General features: G+C 43.4%; 1 protein-coding gene across 6 annotated transcripts in view; it reads left to right on the forward strand.

Annotated features, from left to right (window-relative positions):
* Nucleotides 1–20,850, forward strand: part of cbfa2t3 (CBFA2/RUNX1 partner transcriptional co-repressor 3) — a 183,630-nt gene that overhangs the window by 58,199 nt on the left and 104,581 nt on the right. The window contains exon 2 of one of the 6 annotated variants that reach the window (XM_052028619.1): nucleotides 4,375–4,552. The exons of 4 other annotated variants lie outside the window; for them this stretch is intronic. The gene's annotated coding sequence lies outside the window, so the exon portion shown is untranslated. Of the gene's footprint in view, nucleotides 1–4,374; nucleotides 4,553–14,075; nucleotides 14,107–20,850 lie in introns of those variants that run through there. One more of the 6 variants, XM_052028620.1, reaches the window with a different exon arrangement.

Consider the following 20,850-nt stretch of genomic DNA (forward strand, 5'->3'; position numbering starts at 1 on the left):
AGCTATGCCGACCTTTTCATTGGCTATGTGGAGCAGTCTTTGTTCCAACTTACTCTGGTGCCACTACCCAACTCTTTCTCCACTATATCGACAACTGCATTGGTTCTGCCTCCTGCACCTGTGCGGAACTTGTCAACTTCATCAGCTTCGCTACTAACTTCAACCCTGCCCTCAGATTCACTTGGACCATTTCAGACACCCCTCTCCCCTTTCTCGATCTCTGCCTCCATCTCAGAAAACAGACTATCCACTGCCATTTACAACAAACCCACCGACTCCCACAGCTACCTAGACTACACCTCCTCCTACCCTGTCTCTTCTGAGGATACCATTCCTTTCTCAGTTTCTCTGTCTCCACCACATCTGTTCTCGAGATGAGGCCTTCCACTCCAGGACATCTGAGAGGTTCTTCTTTTTCAGGAAATGTGCCCCCCCCACCCCCCCACTGTGGTTGATGGAGCCCTCAACCATATCTCGTCCATTGCTTTCACCCTGCCTTCCCCTGGACAGAACAGGGATAGAGTTCCTTTGTCCTTACCTTTCATTCCACCAGCCTATGCATTCAGCACATCATACTTCAACACTTCTGCCAGCTACAACGTGATCCTACTGCCAGTCACATCTTCCCCTTCCCACCCCTTTCTGCTTTCTGCAGAGATCACTCTCTCTGTGACCTCCTGGTTCCGCCCTCCACCCCCCCCCCCCCCCCAGGCACTTCCCCCTGCAGCTGTTGCAGGTGTAACACCTGCCTCAACACCTCCTCCCTCACCATTATCCAGGGACTTAAACAGCCTTTCCAGGTGAGGCAGAGATTCACATGCACTTGCTCCAACCTTGATGCTCTTGATGTGGCCTCCTTTCCCATTGGTAAGTCCAAGGGCAGACTGGGCGAACTGCTTTGCCAAGCATCTGCACTCTGACCACGCTGGCTGCCTGGAGCTCCTGCTATTAACTGCAACATTAACTGCCCATTTCCCTCTACAGTTGTGGTCCTAGAGCATATTAAGGTGGACACATCCCCAGGGCCTGACTAAGTGCATGCTCAGACCTTGTGGAAGCTAGGGAAGAAATTGCAGAGGGACTTGCAGAGATATTTGCATCATCTTTGGCCATGGGTGAAGCTCTGGAAGACTGGAGAGTGGCTAATGTTGCACCATTATTTAAGAAGGGCAGCAAGAGGGGAACTACAGGTTGGTGAGCCTGATATCAGTGGTGGACCTGGGATTTTTCAATATTTTAATCCCTTCAATTTCCATAACACCACTTCCCTGCTAACACTGATTTCATTTAGTTCCTCCCTTTCAGTAGACCCTATGTTCTCCAAGATTTCTGGGAGGCTAGTTGTCCTCCTTTCTGAAGACAGGACCAAAATGCACGATAGCCAATAACTATAGTTGGGCCTCTTCTCTTTGGCATTGCCTAGGTGACTGACCTTCAGTGACTGATGCTTGGGCAGTGTGTGTAAATTCCTAGCTCACTGTCAATGGTGGCTGGCATACACGACTGCTGTCAGGCACTCATAAAAAGCACAACCCTTTCATAGCATATATCTGAGTGAATGTTCTGATCTCTTAGCATCTGAAATAAAGCCTGCCTTTTTGAAGCTTCAGTTGTTATTTTTGCTTCAATATGTATTAAATTGAGCAAACATATACTTGGGTATCAGGTGTACCAGACCGTTGGGGGCTCAGCCCTGAGGCCATGTGTTATTTGGGAGGATTTACCAAGGAACTTTATTTACTGTTGAGTGTTCCTGAATGAGAAATTTACTTTTAACCCACTTATTTCATAGCACCTTAAACAGGTGCTTTTGTGAAATCCAGTAGAATACTGTGAATATTGTGAAATGAATGTAAATATACAATGCAGTGAAATTGTGTCATGTGTGCAATGCTACATTAAAAAGTCATAGTTATCATACAGCATGGAAACAGGCCCTTTGGCCCAACTCGCCCTAACTGAGCCAGTCCCATTTGCCCATGTTTGGCCCATATCCCTCTAAACCTTTCCTATCCATGTACCTGTCCAAATGCCTTTTAAATGTCATAATTATACCTGCATCCATGAGCTTTGGCAGCTCATTCCATATAGTCCTGACCCTCTATGTGAAAAAGTTGCCCCTCGGATCCTTTTTACTCTTTCCCCTCTCTCTTTAAACTATGCTCTCTAGTTTGGACTCCCCAGTCCTAGGGAAAAGACTTTGTTCTAATAAAGTTATACAGAATGGAAACCGGCCTTTTGTCCCAACTCATCTATGCCGACCAAGGTGTCTATCTGAGGTAGTTCCATTTACCTGCATTTGGCCCATATCCCTCTAGGACTTTTCTATCCATGTACCTGACCAAATGCTTTTTAAACATTGTAATTGTACCCACCTCTCTAGCTTCATCTGGGAGCTCATTCCATATACAGTACCAACCATAATGAACCGGATCTTGTTGTAGGAAATCAATATTCAGCGTTTCCCCCACCTGCTCAAAACATATTTGCTCTCAAGGTTCTTTAAATCCAAGCTGATGATGTTCCAGCGTAGAAAATAGGTCACCCAATCCCATACCTTCTTAACCAATGAGATTTAAGAATTGGGCACCAAACGGCAGGAGGAGTGAAGAAGACAGTTAATGGGGAGGAATTCAGTGGCAAATTAGGAAGTAAAGAGTAAAAGGAAGGTTGGAGTTGGAGGAAGACAAATGACAAGCAAAAAAGTGGAATTGAAAATTTTGCAGTTTTAAAATCTTTCTGGAAAAATTAAAGAAGTGAAATACCATTGAATTTCAATCTCTGGGAGGGTGGTGATAAAAATGAACTGTTGTGATGTTAAAAGGGTACTTGCACTACAGTGGTCAGAGAAACAAGGACTGCAGATGCTGGAATCGAGATGAAAAAACAACAAGATGCTGGAGGAACTCAGCAGGCCAGGCACCTTCAGTGGAGAAGAACAGACGGTCAACGTTTCGGGTCAGCACCCTTCTGCAGGACTGCAGATAGGAAAGGGGGAAGCCCAATATATAGGGGGGGAGAAACATAGCAGTGATAGGTGGACAAAGAGGGGAGGTGGGGTGGGCACAAGGTGGTGATAGGTAGATGCAGGTAAGAGATAGTGATAGGCAGATGCAGGGGAGGAGGGGAGAGCAGATCCACCAGGGGATGAGTCAAAGGTATGGGGGGAGGGGAGGAGAGGAAAAAATATGCGAGGAGAAAGAAGAGAGATAGGCTAGGAAAGGGAAAAAAAAGAAAAGAAGAGGCATGGGAGGGGTTGGTTTACTTAAAGTGGGAGAATTCGATGTTCATGCCATTAGGCTGTAAGGTCCCAAGACGGAAAATGAGGTGCTGTTCCTTCAGTTTGCTTCTCCTGGCAGCGGAGGAGGCTGAGGACTGACATATCAGTGATGGAGTGGGAGGGGGAGTTGAAATGACTGGCAATTACAGGGGTTACCTGCTCTGAACATCTGCAAAGGAGTTCGTTCATATTTCTTGTGTGATACAGTGAATTTTGATACAAGCAAGTAATGAGTCAAGGCAATATGCATTTGTGTTAAAGCTAATATGGTGGGCCGAAGGGCCTGTTTTGTGCTGTGCTGTGTGGTTCTAATAGCAGATCGACACAACTCAGTAACAACTTCTAGTTGCTGCATATCTGCTCCTCACTCATAAATTGCTGGTGCCAATAGATTAACTAATATTTTAATGGCAAATTCTACCTCAATATGTATGGAGCAACACACACAAAATGCTTAAGGAACTCAGCAGGTCAGGCAGCATCTGTGGAGGGAAAAAACAGTCAACGATTTGGGTTCAATGCAATAATATGAGATTGTACACTGAAATACAATAAATGAAGCACACAATGCCACCTATTAATCCATGTAATGTGTCGGGTGCCTTGTAACAATTGTGCTGAGGTTTAACTGTTATACACTGCAGTATCAGTGATGTAGTTGGAATAATATTGACACAGCGATTTGCAAAACAATTATAACACAGATAAAGGTTACACAGAGACATGAGACTGCAGATATTCGAATGAGACTGCATATACTGGAATCCGGAGCAAAAAACAAACTGCTAGGGGAACTCAGCAGGTCAGGAAGGATCTGTAGAGGAAAATGGACAGTTGACTCTTGGGTTGAGACCCTTCATGTGGGCTGATAGAGATTATTTGGTCCATTGAATCTGTACTAGCTCCATTTAAGAGCAATCTAACTGGTTCTACTCCCTTGACCTATTCCCAATATTCCTGTCAATTTTATATGTTTACCTACTTATCCAGCACTCTTTTGAATTACATGACTGAATTTGTCTCTACTATGGTCCCAGGAATGCATTCCACACCCTAACCACTGACTGTATTTTTAAAAAAATTGTTTTTCCTAGGTCAAAAGTTTTCTACATTCTTCATTCAATGTCCTCTGGTTCTTGACCCATACACCAATGGGAACAATTTGTCTCTATCTACCTTGTCTGGATTCTACATGATTTTAAATATTTCTATTGGATACCTTCTCAACCTGCTCTTCCAAGGAGAAAAAACCCAACTTCTCTGGTTATCCAGGTAAGAAGGTCCGTCATCTCTGAAATCTTTCTCATAAATCTTTTCTTCAGGCTCTTGAAGGCTTTCTCACCTTTCTGAAAGTATGATGCCCAATGTTGGATACATTACTCAAGTTCAAACCAGTACTTTCTAAAGGTCAGTCATGATTTCAGGTAACCCACTCCCCCTCTGTCCCTTTCTTTCTCCTTCTGATCTACCCAGGCCCTCTCACACACACCCGTCTCTCCCCACCTGACTGCATTGGCCAATAAATCCCTCCTCACCTGGATCCACCTATCTCTTGCCCCACTCCTCCCCCTCCCCCTTCCCCCTTTATACTGGCTATCTCCCCTCTACTCTTTCAGTCCAGGTGAAGGGGCTCAACCCGAAACGTTGACTGTCCATTTCCCTTTACAGGTGCTGCCTGACCCGCTGAGTTTCTGCAGCAGCTTATTTTTTGCTCAATCATGATTTCCTTGCTCTTGTGTTCTATGCCTTTATTAACTGCTTAAAAACACTTTCAACCTGTACCCTTCTTAAAATCGTGCCCTCTAGTTTATATTGCCTTTTTCTGATTTCCTATTGAAATGCAACACCTCACAATATTCTGTATTAAATTTCATCTGCTATGTGTCTGCCCATTCCATCAGTCTAACTATATCCTCTTGAAATCTATTACTATCTTCCTCACACTTTACTATGCTTTCAAGTTTTGTCATCTGCAAGTTTGAAAATTGTAACCTTACATTCAGGTTATTGATATATATTAAGGAAAACAATGATCATTGTTCTGACTCCTGGAGAAGTCCACTGTTTTCTTCCCTCCAGTCTGAAGAGCAACAGTTCACTACTATGGTTTTCTATTCATGTTGCTATGGCCCCTTTTATTCCATAAGCCTCAATCTCAATGGCAAGCCTATATTGCATTACTAATCTGGGAGGATGCCACAGCTCCACTCAGAGAGGACATACTAGAGGTTCTGTGGAATGCACTGCCTCAGACGGCAGTGGAGGCCAATTCTCTGGGCACTTTCAAGAAGGAGCTAGATAGGTTTCTTATAGATAGGGGAATCAAGGGATATGGGGACAAGGCAGGAACAGGATATTGATTGTTGAGGATCAGCCATGATCTCAAAATGGCGGTGCAGACTCGAAGGGCCAAATGGTCTACTTCTGCTCCTATTGTCTGTTGTCTATTGTATCATCAACTCAGGCAATATGTGTAGATCTCAAATATAAGAAAGGTGCAATCATTCTGATGGGTTTATACTATAGGACTCCCAATAGCCTGTGAAAAAGAGAACAGATATGATATGTAGACAGATTATGCAGAGATGTAGAAGTAACAGCATTGTCATAGTGGGTAACTTTAACTTCCCCAATATTGACTGGGACCTCCTTAGTGCAAGGGGCTTAAACAGGGCAGAATTTGTTAGGTGCATCCAAGAAAGTTTCTTAGAACAGTATGTTGATAGTCCAACAAGAGGAGAGGCCATACTTAACCTTGTTTTGGAAAATGAGCCTGGGAGAGCAATTGGGGCACAGTGATCATAACTCCATAAGTTTTAAGATAGTTATGAATAAGGATAAGGCTGGACTTTGGGGGGGGGGGAGTAATTAATTGGGAGAAGGCAAATTACAATATTATTAGGCAGGAGCTAGGGAGAGTAGATTGGGAGCAGCTGTTATTGGGCAAATTCACATCTGTCATGTGCAAGTTGTTTAAAGATCAGCTGATCAGAATTCAGAACTAGCATGGCCCATTAAGGGGGAAAGACAAGGATGGCAAGGTTCGGGAACTTTGGATGATGGGATATGTTGTAAATTTAGTCATGTAAAGTTTAGGAATCTGAAATCAGAGATGGCCCTTAAAGAATAGAAAGGAAGCAGGAACACAAGCAGGGTATTAGGAAGGCTAAGAGGACCATGAAATGTCCTTGGAAGATAGGACGAAAGAAAATCCAAAGACATAAAACAAGAGGGTAGCTTGGGAGAGAGTAGGACCACTCAAGGATAAAGGAGGGATTTTATGCCTGGAGCCAGAGGATGTGGGTGAAGTAAACAAGTACTTTACAAGAAGAGGACATGGAGGATAGTGAGATCAGTGTGGGGTATGCCAATAATCTATGGCATGTTAGGGTCAAGAAGGTGTTAGGACTATTGAAGAACATTAAGGTGGATAAATCCCTTGGGCTTGATGGGATCTATCCCAGGTTATTGAGAGAGGCAAGAGAGGAGATTGTTGGGGTCTTGACAAAGATTTTTGTATGCTTTCTAGTCATAGGTGAGGCCCCAGAGGACTGCACAGTGTTGTTCCTTTGTTTATGAAAGGCTATAAGAATGATCCAGGAAATTATAGACTGGTGAGCCTCACATCAGTGGTGGGGAAGCTATTGGAGAGGATTCTTAGGGACAGGACTTACTCACATTTGCAACAGCATAGCCTTATTAGGGATAGTCAGCATGACTTTGTGCAGAGCAGGTGGTGTCTTATAAACTTGACTGAGATTTTTTGAGGAGGTGACGAAGATGATTGATGAGAGTAGGGCACTGGATCATTTCTACATGGATTTTAGTAAGGCATTTGACAAAGCCCCTCATGGTTGGCTAATCCAGATGATCAAGATACATCGGATCCACAGTGACTTGGTAGATTGGATTCAAAATTGGCTTGCCCGTAGACGACAGAGGGTAGTGGTTGAGGAGTGTCATTCTGAGTTGATGTCAGTGACCAGTGTTCCACAGGGATCAGTGCTGGAACCTCTGTTGTTTATGATATAATATATATGTATGACTTTGACAAAAATGTAGATGGGCTGATTAGTAAGTTTGCAGACAACACTAAAATTGGTGAAGTTGTGGACAGTGAAGAAGGTTGTCATTAGGATACAGCAGGATATAGACCATTTGCAGATATGGGTGGAGAAATAGCAGATGGAGTTTAATCCAGACAAGTGTGAGGTGTGGCACTTTGGCAGGTCCAATGTAAGGGGAACGTACACAGTAAATGGTAGGACACTTAAGAACATTGATGTACCAAGTGATCTTGGGGTCCAAGTCCACAGCTCTCTGAAAGTGGCAACACAAATAGGGTGGTAAAGAAGGCGTATGGCATGCTTCCCTTCATTGGTTGGGGCATTGAGTTATAAGAGTCAGGATGCTACAGCTGTATAAAACTTTGGTTAGGCTGCATTTGGAGTGTTGTGTTGAGTTCTGGTCACCCCATTACGGGAAGCATGTGGAAGCTTTGGAGAGGGTGCAGATGAAGTTCACCGGGATGCTGCCTGTATTAACAATAAGGAGAGGTTGGACAGACTTTGGTTGTTTTCTCTGGAGCAATGGAGGTTGAAGGGAGACCTGATAGGTGTGTAAAATTATGAAAGGCTTAGATAGGGTAGACAGTCAGACTCTCTTTCCCAGGGTTGAAATGTCAAATACTAGAAGGAATAAATTTAAGGTGAGAGTTGGAATGCTTAAGGGAAATGTGCATGGTAAGATTTCTTACACAGAGAATGTTAGGTGCCTGGAACGCACTGCCAGGGGTGGTGATGGGTGCAGGCGTGATAGTCGTGTTTAAGAGACATTTAGACAGGCACATGAACATGAAGGAAATGGAGGAATATGGATCATGTGCAGGCAGATGGGATTAATTTCATATGGCATCACACTCGGCACAGACATCGTAGGCCAAAGGGCCTGTTCCTGTGCTGTACTGTTCTATGTTGTCTATGAGTTGGTGTCTAATTAACTTCTTGGGTCCATAGTTTTTAAAGTACACGCTTGCATAAATTGTAGTTAAAATCTGACTAAATAAATGTTACTCAGATTGGATATGTTTGATTTTCACTATATGTCTTGCCTGTGTGTATGTGTACACTTGTGTACTATACAAACAACAGTCAAGGGTCGGAGAGCAAGGCAAACCATGAGGAGGAAAGGATAGAGGCAGGGAGACTTTAGGAGGTCTTGGAAATGCAAATCATGTAGAGCAGAGCAGAAAATGCCTTAAATTCTCAATGAAGTGGAGGGTGTGTAGGTGGGAATATAGCTGTGTGCAGTACTGGGCTTCCCATCTTTGCTCACACAGTGATAAAGGGATTTACTGGAATGACACCAGGGATAAAAGCATAGAATTATGGGAACTTTATGTAACTAGAACTATAGTCCTGATGTTGGGAAGGTTACAAGTGAACCAATAGAAGGCATAAATGTAAGGTGGAGATCACAGTGAGTCACACATGAGGACCACTTTATGCTGGAAATTTTGATTGTATTATAGATGGAGTTTGGACATTAGAAATTGATCTAAAGATTACTGTTTGATCTTGACATACAGAGGGACCTTTAATGTACAGAGGGATCATAGGGTGCACGTCCATAGCTCCCTGAAAATAGCATCAAAGGTAGATAGGGTGGTAGATGAGGCGTACCCCGTGGTTGCCTTCATTGGTCGGGGTCTTGAGTATAAAATCTGAGGAGCTGTCTAAAAGTTATATAAAACTTTGGCTACATTTGGGGTATTGTATTCAGTTCTGGTCGCCCCATTACTGGAAGGACGTGAAGGCTTTGGAAAGTATGCAGAAGAGCTTCACCAGGACGTTAGAGAGTATTAGCTATAAGGTTGGACAAACTTGGGCTGGTTTCTCTGGAGCATTAGAGGCTAAGGGGCGACTTGATCGAAGTTTATAAAGCTACGAGAGGCATAGATGGGTAGGTAGTCAGAGTCTTTTGTCCAGGGTGGAAATGTCAAATACCAGAGGCCATGGCTTTGAGGTGAGAGGGAGAAAGTTTAAAGGAAATTTATGAGACAAATTTTTTACATGGGCAGTGGAAGGTGCCAGTGAGGTGGTAGAAGCAGGTATGATTGCAACATCCAAGAGGCATTTAGATAGTCACAGGAACAGGTAGGGAATGGAGGGTTATAGACCTTGCGCAGGTAGATATGTAGTTTAAATTGGCATCATGGTTGGCACAGATATTGTGGGCTGAAGGGCATGTTCCTGTGCTGTGCTGTCCTATTTTCTATGACAAGAGAACAGTGTACTTCTGGGGATATATGCTTCTGGTGACTTTAGTTAATTTAAGATAATTAATATGGCACACAAGGTTATACTGCAATTAAGAGGAGAGCACAAAGATAATGATGACTTGTGAAATATCATTAAAGATTATAATCAGTAAAAACAAAAGAATAGTGCGAAACAGTAAGATTGTGTACTTCACTAGGAGGGCCTTTCACTCATCCCTTCCTACCTCTCCCAAACAAATAACAAAGTGCAAGACTGAGCTTGAGATGAATGGTTCCTCTCCATCCGGGTTCAACCCACTTTTGTCACCACAGACCTACCTGTGTTTTATGGATGCTGCTATGATTATTGTTCCTTTCAACATTTCACCTTTCTTCAAGGTCAGATCTTACCAACGCAAATCAACTGTATCTTGTTTTGCCACACAGTTAATGGAGGTCCTTTTATTCATCCTTTTTCAATATGTCAAAACTAGAAGTCATTATGATTCTTCCTCTTCCTTCCACTATCTAAAGGCAGTGAAACCAGATCTTGATGTTATTGCTTCTTCTGTTTATTTCTTCCATTCAACTAAGGTCAGGCATTATTGTGAAAAATTCAAAGATTTCAGGGCAAGTACCAAATTCTGATACTCAGTGTCTTCTAGGTATGTTGTGCCACAACATACATTAGCATATATGAGAATCAAGGAAAGTTCTGAAATGGGTGCAAAGTTATCTCAAAAGTGGAACAAACAATGAGGAAATTCCCAACTCTTGGAAATTGGACTGTTTTGGTTAAACTTTGAGGAAACTGAATATCATTCGTTGTTGTAATCTCTATTCCCCATGGACAGATTTCATTCCCCTCCCCTGGACACTGTGTTAGGTCAATCCCTTTTTGACCTTGAACTGCATTTTTGCACTCATACCTTCTTCTTCCTAAAGTTCAGTGAATAATGCTGTCCCCTCTGAATCTGAAAATTTTGCTCAAATCCACTCGAGAGACTTGAGCACAGAATCCAAGCTCACTTTCAATACTGTACTGAGGGAATACTGGACTGAGGGAATGCTGCACTGTTGCATAAAAATGAGGCAAGACTAAAACGTCTCTCCATTTATTGATGAGCACTGAGGTTTTAAACCACAATAAGAGTAGCAAAGCACTTCCTGCCTTGCAGATGTCCCAAGTGCGGACACAGCTGCACTCCCTGATAAAAGCAGAAGCCACTGCTTTCTGTCACTTCTGTATCTCATGGTGTGGCTTTTATCAGTTTACAACATACCAGGGGATTTCAGGAGGTGAAAACGAGAAACTGTAACTAGTTGCTAGGCAATATCAACTTAATTAAAATGTGATTGTTTCATTTCACGACAACTTTTGAGATACCAGTTACTAAATATATGGGCATCATCAGCACCCTTTGGACTCCTATTGGCATCTTTGCTTAAATCTTGTCTTACCCATATATTTTCCATCATTGGCCTTCCTTATCCTTCACAATTTAAGTTCCTCCAAGGGTTTTTTTTTGTGGCCTGCACTTTTCCTCATTTCAATGTTGCCCCTGTTGATTTGGCCAGGAGATTTTGTGACAGATTCTGTATGTATTATATTGGCATTGGTATTGGTTTATTATTGTCACTTGTACCGAGGTACAGTGAAAAACTTGTCTTACAAACCGATCTTACAGGTCAATTCATTACACAGTGCAGTTACATTAAGTTAGTACAGAGTGCATTGATGTAGTACAGGTAAAAACAATAACAGTACAAAGTAAAGTGTCACAGCTACAGAGAAAGTGCAGTGCAATAAGGTGCAAGGTCACAACAAGGTAGATCGTGAGGTCGTGAGGTCATAGGTCATAGTCCATCTCATTGTATAAGGGAAGCTGTCCTTAAGTCTGGTGGTACGTGCCCTCAGGCTCCTGTATCTTCTACCCGATGGAAGAGGAGAAGAGAGAATGTCCCCAGTGGATGGGGACTTTGATTATGCTGGCTGCTACACCAAGACAACCAGAGGTAAAGACAGAGTCCAAGGAGGGGAGACTGGTGTCTGGAATGCGCTGGGCTGTGTCCACAACTCTCTGCAGCTTCTTGCGGTCTTGGGCAGAGCAGTTGCCATACCAAGCCGTGATACATCCTGATAGGATGCTTTCTATGGTGCATCAGTAAAAGTTGGTGAGAGTCAAAGGGGACAAACCAAATTTCTTTAGCCTCCTAAGGAAGTAGAGGCACTGGTGAGCTTTCTTGGCCATGGCATCCACGTGGTTTGTCCAGGACAGGTTGTTGGTGATGTTCACTCCCAGGAACTTGAAGCTGTCAACCCTCTCGACCTCAGCACCATTGACGTAGACAGGTGTATACTCTCCACAATTAGCCTCAGGCGATCCTTCTATTATCTCTGCTGTTAGACAACCTGTGCAAGATTCAGTCTTTCATAATTATCTCCTTTGATCAAAAATAGGAGAGAATGAAGCCAACATCTTCAGTCATTGTTGCAATCTCCCTTCTGTATGGACTTGATTCTTTTCTCTTCTCTGGCCATTGACTCAGGTCAACACTCACGGCTACCCTGAGCAGTATTTCTGTTCTCGTATTTTCCATCACAAAGACTTTGGTTCAGTGTAAATCACACTCTCCTCTGAATCAGAAGGGGATTTTAGTAATGCATTTGACAAGGTCCCTCATGGTAGGCTGATCCAGAAGATTAAGACGCATGGGATCCACAGTTACTTGGTAGATTGGATTCAAAATTGGCTTGCCCATGGAAGACAGAGGGTAGTGGTGGAAGGGTGTTATTATTCTGACTTGATGTCAATGACCAGTGTTCCACAGGGATCAATGCTGGGACCTCTGCTGTTTATGATATCTGTGTATATGTGACTTGGACAAAAATGTAGATGGGCTGATTAGTTAGTTTTCAGCCAACACTAAAATTGGTGTAGTTGGATTGTGAAGATAGTTGTCAAAGGATACAGCAGGATATAGATAATTTGCAGATATGGGTGGTGAAATGGCAGATGGAGTTTAATCCAGGGCAGTGTGAGGTGTTGCACTTGAGCAGGTCCAATGTAAGGGGATCATGCACAGTAAATGGCAGGACACTTAAGAGCATTGATATACCAAGGGATCTTAGGGTCCAAGTCCACAGCTCTCTGAAAGTGGCAACACAAATAGATAGAGTGATAAAGAAGGCGTATAGCACGCTTCCCTTCATTGGTTGGGGCATTGAGAATGAGAGTCAAGAAGTCATGTTGCAGCTGTGTAAAACTTAGGTTAGGCTGTATTTGGAGCATTGTGTTGAGTTCTGCTCAGCCTATTACTGGAAGCATGTGGAGGCTTTGGAGATGGTGCAGAGGAGGTTCTCCAGGATGCTGCCTGGATTAGAGAGTGTTAGCTATAAGGAGAGGTTGGATAGACTTGACTGTTTTCTCAGAGACGTCGGTGGCTAAGGCTTAGATAGAGTAGATAGTCCAGGGTCACTTTCCCAGGATTGAAATGTCAAATAGTAGAGGGCATAGCTTTAAGATGAAAGGGACAAGTTTAAGGGAGATGTGCAGGGCAAGCTTTTTAAGCAGAGAGTGGTACATGCCTTGAATGCACTGTCAGGGGTGAGAGTGGAAGCAGACACTATAGTAACATTTAAGAGGCATTTAGACAGGCACATGAACAGGTAAGGAATGGAGGGATATCGACCATGTACAAGCAGATGGAATTAGTTTGTTTTGGCATCATGGCCAGCACATCCCTCATGGGCCAAAGGGCCTGTTCCTGTGCTGTACTATTCTGTGTTCTAATGTGGAGGGAGCACTTGAGCAGTTATGATGGATTGGTTGTCTGGCCACCTTTGGTAATGTCATTGTCATAATTCAGCTATTCATTGTGATAATTCATACATTGTCACAAAGTAGCCATCCACACTCTGTGTCAAATGTCGTCTTATTGATATAGCAAACGACAGGTCATAAATTCAAGCCAGTAAATCAATGCATGCTGGTGTTACCTGATCTGGGTCTTTGTGTGATTCCAGTCCTATGCCAAGAGTAATACAATGTCTTTGGTCATCTTAACGATAGGAATCGAGCAACCTTCCTGGAAAAGACATACAGTATATAAAAGCAGTTAGTATGTAATGTTTGTGTATCATTTAAGGGGGTGTCTTCATTTGATGGGATAAGTTTATTGTCTATTGAAAGTGATTTTGATTGAGAGTGACGTTTGTATTGACCAGTAGATTAGTAAAGAAATACCAGTGTTTTATATGTTGCTGTAGCTATAAGGCAAAGGGAATTGTCAGTAGTTATTGCTTCTGCCAAGCATTGCAGGTGTTGGGAGGTTAAAACTTCACTCACAGTCTTTGGTGGTGAGATTGCAGATGTCCACAGACTAGCTGTGTATATACCCACAGCTGCAAACACAAACTCCTATAAATAGCTCATACTTCCTGCTCATGCCAGCCACATGACACAAGGGGGAGGACTGCCTGACACCAGGCCGTCCCTACAGGGATCGCACTAGCAGTTTGGGGCCATGCTACTCTGGCAGTCCCAGTGGATGTGAATTGTGACGGGTGAGTACATGATCACTTAATGTTTAAGTTTTTCCAATCTGCTCAAGCCCATATTTCCCTATAAAACCTTTCTTCCTTGCTACTAAGTTATTCAGGAATATGGTGGAGTCGGTCATCTGGCAATGGAGATTGGTATATTCTGCTTTCCTTTGTCACAATGGGCAGTGAGAGTTTTTTACTGTCTTGCTTGGCCAGAATTAGCAAGTAGTAGAAGTGGCGGAGAGGGGCATCATCCGACTGTAAGAGATGGTACTTTCCCATGCAATAGCAGAAGGTGCAATGCCTGTCTTTTCACCTCTTCCCTCTCCGCCATACAGGGACCCAGTCTTTCAAGATAAAGCAGTGATTCATTTGGAATCCATCCAATCTGGTGTTCACAATGTGGTCACCTCTACATTTGAGAAGCAAAAGACAGGTTGGGTGATTGCTTTTTAGACACCTGTGTTCAGTCCACAGGAGTGACCTGGGCTTCTGGTTGTCTGCCACTTAATTCACATCCCACTCCCTTTCTGTCTGTGACCTCCTGCATTATTATAACAAGGCCCAACACAAGTTTGAGGAGCAGCTCCTCGTTATCTCTCTGGACCTTCAGGATACAATATTGAATTTTCCAACGTTAGATAACTTGCTCTTTCTTTCTATCTGTATCAGACCTGGCCATTACTGCCTGTTATCACTTTGCCTCAGCTTTTATCTTTTCTTCCATCGCCATTGCGCTATACCACAAGTACAGTCTGACCTGCTGGGCATGTCCCACAGCCTTGCTATTAGCTACTTATAACACAGACAAAGAATTGGGCTTCTAACTGCCGTATTTAGTCACTCGGTCTCACCCTGTCGGTGATATTCTCTTTGTTTTATTCACCCCTCCTCTTCTCTGCTTCTAAAAAGTAAATTCTTTTTTCTTTGTCAGTTCTGATGAAGGTTCTTGGGTCTAAAATGTTAACAGTTTCACTATCCATAAATGCTCCTGACCTGCTGAGTTTTTATAATATTTTCTGTATTTATCTCAGGTCTTTAGCATCTGCAGTTTTTTTTATTTTCATCAAAATACAGTCTCAGTTTTGAACTTTACTCTTGATTAATCTTTGTACTTTTCCATAATTTTGCTTAAATATAACTGAATTATGATCACTGCCTCAAATGCTCTTTGACTTCTTTAATATTCATTTATGGGATGAGGGTGCTGTTGCTGAGGCTAATACTTACTGCCCATCCCTAATTAACCTTGAGAAGGTAGTCATAAGTTGGTGCCTTGCAACATGACACTCCTTGGAAATGCTCCCACAGCACTATAGGTAAGGAATTACAGGATTTAGATCAACAATGCTGAAGGAGCCTAGGATATAATTTCGCAGATGGGATGAAATATGATTTGGAGAACCTGCAGGGAATGGTCTACCTATGCACCTGTTTCTCCCCCACCTCCCTTTGCAGTGGACATCTTGGGTTTGGAAGGTGCTGTTGAGTATCTTGGTGAGTAACAGCAATGTATTTTGTTGATGATACATAATGCAGCCATGGTGTGGTAGTGATGGGAGAAAAATATATTTACAATGATGGATGGGCTATCACTCAAGCAGGCTGCTTTGACCAGGTTGGTGTTAAACTTCTTGAGTGTTGTTGGCTCTTCATCAAGACAGGTGGAGACTATCCCATTGTTCTACTAATTTTTGCCTTTTAGATAGTGGAATGTCTTTGGGGGATCAGGTGTGTTCCTCACCACAAGATACCTAGCCTATGGCTTGCTTGGAGCAACTTTTATTTGTCGGGCTGGTCCAGTTAAGTATCTGGTCAATGGTGACTCCTAGATGTTGGTAGCTGAGCCTGCAATGTTAATGCAGTTGAATGTCAAGCATAGGTGAAAATCAGAAAAACTACAATTGAAATAAAAACAGAAGGTGCTGTAAACACTCAGCAAGTCAGGCAGCATTTGTGGAAAGTATCTCAAACCTGAAACGTTAACTCTGTTTCTTTATCCACAGATGCCACCTGATGTGCTGAGTGTTTCCAGCATTTTCTGTTTTGAGTCAAGCATAGGTAATTAGATTTTCTCTTGTTGGAGGTGGGCTTTGCCTGGACAATTTTGCATGTGACAATTTTTTCTTGCCCCTTATCACCGCTGAATGTTCTTTGGTCATACTGTATCTAGGCAAGGACAGTTTCATTTTGAGGAGTTGCAACTGGAATTGAATGTTGCGTAACCATCAGCAAACATCTGCATTTCTGACCTTGTGATGGAAGGAAGATTACTGATGAAGCAGATGAGAATAGTTGAGCTAAAGACACTCCCTGAGGAACTCCTGCAGGAATGACCTAGGGTTGGGATGATTGACTTCCAACATCCACAGTAAACTTCTTTTGTATAAGGTATGACTCCAGTAACCTCAATTCCCGATGACTGCAGTTTACCAGAGGTTCCTAATGGCAGCCTCAATCATAGAGATATACAACACAGAAACAGGTTCTTCAGTAAAACTCATCCTTGGCAGCTAAGGTGCCTTCCCTGAGCTAGTCCCATTTGCCTGCATTTGGCTCATATCCCTCTAAACCTTTCCTATTCATGAACCTATCCAGATGTCTTTTAAACATTGTAATTATATTCGCCTCTACAGCTTCCTCTGGCAGCTCATTTCCTATACTTACCGCTCTCTGTGTGAAACACTTGCCCCTCAGGTCCCCTTTAAATCTTTCTCCTCTCACCTTAAACTTATGCCCTCTAGTTTTAGACTCCCCTACCCTTGAAAAAAGACTGTGACCATCCACTTTATCCATGCCCTGCATGATTTTATAAACCTCTTTAAGGTCAGCCCCAGCCTCCTTTGGTCCAGGGAATACCATCCCAGCCTACAATCCCAGGATCTCCTATTAAGACAAGCACTGTGGGAAGAAATTGCAGGGCATCTTGCAGAGGTATTTGTATCATCGATAGCCATGGGTGAGGTGCCAGAAGATTGGAGGGTGGTTAATGTTATGCCTTTATTTAAGAAGGGTTGCAAGGACAAACCAGGGAACTACAGATCGGTGAGCCTAACATGGAGGGGATTCTGATAGACAGGATCTACATGAATTTGGCTGATTAGGGACAGTCAGCATGACTTTGTGCATGGGAAATCATGTCTCATGAATTTAATTGACCTTTTTTGAAAAGGTGACCAAGAGGATTGATGAGGGCAGGATGGTAGATGTTGTGTACATGGACTTTAGCAAGGCCTTTAACTATGTCCCACGTGGTAGACTAATCAGTCCTTGCCTTTCCAAATACAAATTGATCCTGTCAAAATATTCTCCAGTAACTTTCCCACCGCTGATGTTCGACTCAATGGCCTGTAGTTCCTCACTAGCTTGTCCTTGCTGCCCTTCTTAAGTAAAGGCACAATGTTGGCCACCCTCCTGTCTTCTGGTATGTCACCCATGGCTAAGGAAGATACAAAAATCTCTGCCAGCAATTTCTTTCCTTCATTCCTGTAACATCGTAGAATACACTTGGTGTTTACCTTTAGACCACCAACATCTTCTCTGTTGTAATGTCAATATGTTTGAGGACATCACTATTCTCTTCCCTGAGCAGTTAAATGCTGCCATTGTGTAAAGGGATATAACTCTGGAATTTAGCTCTTTGGTCCATGTTTGGGGTAAGGCTGTGATAAGATAAGATTTCTTTATTAGTCATATGTACATTGAAACACAAAGTGAAATGCATCTTTTGCGTAGAGTGTTCTAGGGACAGCCCGTAAGTGTCACCACGCTTCTGGCGCCAACATGGCATGCCCACAACTTCCTAACCTGTACGTCTTTGGAACGTGGGAGGAAACTGGAACACCTGGAGGAAACCCACACAGACACAGGGAGAACATATAAACTCCTTACAGACAGCGGCCAGAATTGAACCTGGGTCGCTGGCCCTGTAATAGTGGGCCTGGAGTTAGGCGATCTTGTCAAAACCCACCCAAACTGGGTCTTGGTGAGCTGGCTTTGGTGCACAGATACCGCTCAATTATGCTTTCAGTCACTGCTCATGATTGAGTAGAAGGGGGTGGTAACTAGCTGGAGTGGATAGGACATGCCTGACTAACTTTTCACATCATTGAGTAGATGTCATTATAGTGTGGGAACAGCTTGGCGAGAGTTGCAGCTAGTTCTGCAGCAGATGTCTTTGGTGCTTCTGCCACCTGGTCCTGTAGTCTTTGCTGTATTCTGTCTCTGAACCATTTCTTGATGTCACATGGGGTGAATCAAGTTGGACTGAAGAGCAACTTTGGTGATGGTATGGGCTCTAAGTGGAAGTTGAGGTGTAATAAACACTTAGCACTTCCGGCTAAAGATTGTTAACCATAGAACCATACAGCACAAAACAGGCCCTTCGGCCCACCATGTTGTGCCGTCCATCAAACCACCCTCACACTATCTAACCTTTTCCTCCCGCATATCCCTCTATCTCACATTCCTTCATGTGCCTATCCAACAAACTCTTGAACCTGTCCAATGTATCTGCCTCCACCACCACCCCAGGCAGTGCATTCCATGCACCAACCACTCTCTGGGTGAAAAACCTCCCCCTGACATCTCCCCTGAACCTCCCACCCATAACCTTAAAGCCATGCCCCCTCGTCCTGAGCATTGGTGCCCTGGGAAGGAGGCACTGGCTGTCTACTCTATCTATTCCTCTCAATATTTTATATACCTCTATCATGTCTCCTCTCATCCTCCTCCTTTCCAGTGAATAAAGCCCTAGCACCTTAAGCCTGTGCTCATATTCCATACGCTCTATTCCAGGCAGCATCCTGGTAAATCTCCTCTGCACCCTCTCCAATGCCTCCACATCCTTCCTATAATGCGGCGACCAAAACTGAACACAGTACTCTAAGTGTGGTCTAACTAGAGTTTTGTAAAGCTGCATCATCACTTCGCGGCTCTTAAACTCAATCCCACGATTTATGAAAGCTAATATCCCATAGGCCTTCTTAACTGCTCTATCCACCTGTGAGGCAACTTTCAGTGAACTGTGAATATGAACCCCCAGATCCCTCTGCTCCTCTACACTGCCAAGTACCTTGCCATTTACCTTGTACTCTGCCCTGGAGTTTGTCCTTCCAAAGTGTACCACCTCACACTTCTCCAGATTGAATTCCATCTGCCACTTGTCAGCCCAGCTCTGCATCCTATCAATATCCCTCTGTAAGTTCCGACAGCCCTCCAAACTATCCACAACACCGCCGATCTTAGTGTCGTCCGCAAACTTACTAACCCAGCCTTCCACCCCCTCATCTAAATCATCTATAAATATTACAAAAAGTAGAGGTCCCAGAACCGATCCCTGCGGGACACGACTAGTCACTGCCCTCCAATCCGAAGGCACTCCTTCCACCACAACCCTCTGCTTTCTACAGGCAAGCCAATTCCTAATCCACACAGCCAAGCTTCCCTGGATCCCTTGGCCTCTGACCTTCTGAAGAAGCCTACCATGAGGAACCTTATCAAGCGCCTTACTAAAATCCATCTAGACCACATCCACCGCACTACCCTCATCAATCTTCCTCGTCACCTCCTCAAAGAACTCTATCAGGCTTGTGAGGCAAGATCTTCCCTTCACAAAACCATGCTGGCTGTCCCTAATCAGTCCATGATTCTCCAGGTGTTCATAGATCCTATCCCTTAGAATCCTTTCTAACAGCTTACCCACCACAGACGTAAGGCTCACCAGTCTGTAACATTGAACATAGAACAGCACAGGAACAGGCCCTTTGACCCACAATATTGTGCTGAACTAATTAAACTAGTAATTAAATGCCTAACTAAACGAATCTCTTCTGCCTACACAAGATACGCATTCCTCCATTCTCTGTATATTCAGTGCCTAAATAGGAGCCTCTAAAGAGCCTCTATCTAATAGAGTAGTGGGTGCCTGGAATCCACTACCCCTGGCAGTGTAAAAAAATACTTGCCCTGCACATCTTCTTTTAACTTAGCCCCTCACCTTAAATACATGCCCTCTAGTATTAGACATTCCAACCCTGGAAGAAAGATACCAGCTATCTACTCTATCTATGCCTCTTGTAATCTTATAAACTTCTAACAGGTCTCCCCTCAGCCTCTGCTGCTCCAGAGAAAACAACCCAAGTTTGTCCAACCTTTCCTTACAGCATATGCCTTCTAATTCAGGCAGCATCCTGGTAAACCTCTTCTGCACCCTCTCCAAAGCTTCCACATCTTTCCTATAATGGGGCAAACAGAACTGAATGTAAAACTCCAGATTCAGCCTAACCAGAGTTTTATAAAGCTGCAACATAACATCCTGACTGATAAAGGCAAGCATGCCATATACGTTCTTTGCCACCCATCAACTTGTGCAGTCACTTTCAGGGAGGAAATAATTGTTGTATGTAATTCAGCTCCACGTTTGACATTTGTGTTGGGATTTGCCTCTTTTGAAGATGGGAATGTTCTTGAAGCCTCTTCCTGTTAGCTGTTTACTCATCTACCACCATTCACAACTAGATGTAGTTTTGATCTGATCTGTTATAAGTGGGAAAATTTAGCTGTCACCTCTTCCACTTATGCAGATTCATTTCCCTAAATTCATGACATTAGAACTGTGCTTGTGCACTGGACTACAACTTTGAGCAGCTGTATTTACAGTCAACTCCTAATTAACTGGCAGCTGATTTGTTGGCGTGGGGGTTCACCGTGGGAGTTTTCAAAGACCCATGCTGTTCTTTGAAAAAGCCCAAGCTTCAAGATTTA

This window comes from Pristis pectinata, chromosome 13, assembly GCF_009764475.1.
Source record: "Pristis pectinata isolate sPriPec2 chromosome 13, sPriPec2.1.pri, whole genome shotgun sequence".
Classification (NCBI taxonomy): domain Eukaryota; kingdom Metazoa; phylum Chordata; class Chondrichthyes; order Rhinopristiformes; family Pristidae; genus Pristis; species Pristis pectinata.